Source organism: Phocoena sinus, chromosome 8 (assembly GCF_008692025.1).
Source record: "Phocoena sinus isolate mPhoSin1 chromosome 8, mPhoSin1.pri, whole genome shotgun sequence".
NCBI lineage: Eukaryota > Metazoa > Chordata > Mammalia > Artiodactyla > Phocoenidae > Phocoena > Phocoena sinus.
This window is the reverse complement of record NC_045770.1, coordinates 75,823,181-75,824,768: the sequence shown is the minus strand read 5'-3', so window position 1 is coordinate 75,824,768 and position 1,588 is coordinate 75,823,181. Positions and strand designations below refer to the sequence as shown.

Here is a 1,588-nt window from a genome sequence, read left to right as displayed (position 1 = left end):
TTAAGACCACTTAGTGGTCATTCCTCCTACCAATTCAGTGTCCTGACCAGTGGGAGCTGCAGACCAGTCCCCAGTGGCAGGCTGAGCCCTGCAGTCTTCCCTAGGGAACTGGTGAATAGGCACAGAGGGCACCCGTACCTTCAGATGCAGGGTCTGTAACCTCAGATGGAGTGGCAGTAAATTCAGCGGCTGGAGTGTTATAAACACACTTATAAACAGAGTGTTTCTTTTTTAGTGTACTACACATTCCAACAAATTGGAGCACTCTATTGCTAACAAAAGCCCCATTCTCTGTTTTTCTGCCTGTATGTTCACTGTTACTCTCACCCTGAAATTCCTCCTGGGTCACATCCTTTCCAGCAGCAGCCTACACTTCCTTTTCAATCTCTTCAGCATTCTGTACAAATAGAGATAAGGCATGACCTCTCATGGGTGCTCACGTGGTACCACACATGCACAGAACTTCCTGCGCCAGTGTCCACCACGTCCAACCCACTGTCGTTGCAGAGGATGGCATGTCCACATAGTGCAGAGAATGTTACACAGAGCCATGGCAGACAGGTTAGCATAAGACAGTTCTGTAAGAGGCTAGTGATCAGCCTTGGGGTCAATAACCACCAGAAGACGTGGTTCCTGGAAGGCTCCTTGGATCTGATTAAAGAAGGTTCCAGAAGCAAAGTGGCCAGCAATAGAAATGGCTCTGGTAGCAGCAGCAAACTTCAGCCCAGCCCTGTGGCTAGTGTTCCTGGAGGATATGACACTGGTATCAGCCAGATTTTCCATGGCAACAATGGTACAAGCAATCAGAAAAAGCTTCCCCCAGGTCCTCTTCAGATTTATGATGTAGATGTCATCACCTATTTCCTTTGTGGATGTATATTTATATGGAAGTCAACACTGGTGCCACCTAAGTACATTCCTGATGCAAGAAATTTGAGGACATCCTCCTCCTTCATTTGCAGGATAGCAAGGGCTCCAGACATTGTGAAAGTTTTCCTTTAAGTTATGATGTAAAACCAGGACATTTTCATATGAATCCCTGCTTGGGTAGCACAGAAAGGCTCAACAGGTTTTGTTTTGTTTTGTTTTAACATCTTTATTGGAGTATAATTGCTTTACAATGGTTAGTTTCTGTTTTATAAAAAAGTGAATCAGCTATACATAAACATATATCCCCATATCTCCTCACTCTTGCGTCTCCCTCCCACCCTCCCTATCCCACCCCTCTAGGTGGTCACAAAGCACCGAGCAGGTGGGGTTTGGACTACGATTTGTTTTCCGAGGAATGTGAATGGCTTTTGCCCCTCTCTCTTAGACTTTTGGCTCCTAAATGGATCTTTGCTTACCAGTCTGTGCCAGTCTCCAGTCCATTTTTCACACTCCGGTGGGATTCATCTCCGTGAAGCAACAATCGGATCATTCTACTTGCTTTAGCACAATCTTTCTGAACTTCAATCTCTTCAAAGAATAATTTCCCAGTTCTTCCTGACAGTTGTTCAAGGGTCAACAACTGGTCTGAATCTACCATTCCAAATCAGTTTCCCATGTTTCCTTTTTAGTGTACTACACATTTCAACAAATTTGAGCA

The 1,588-nt window shown here is 44.8% G+C and overlaps 1 pseudogene; it reads right to left on the bottom strand.

Annotated features, from left to right (window-relative positions):
• Window positions 1-983, bottom strand: LOC116758183 (annotated as a pseudogene).
• Between the last annotated feature and the right edge of the window lie 605 nt (window positions 984-1,588).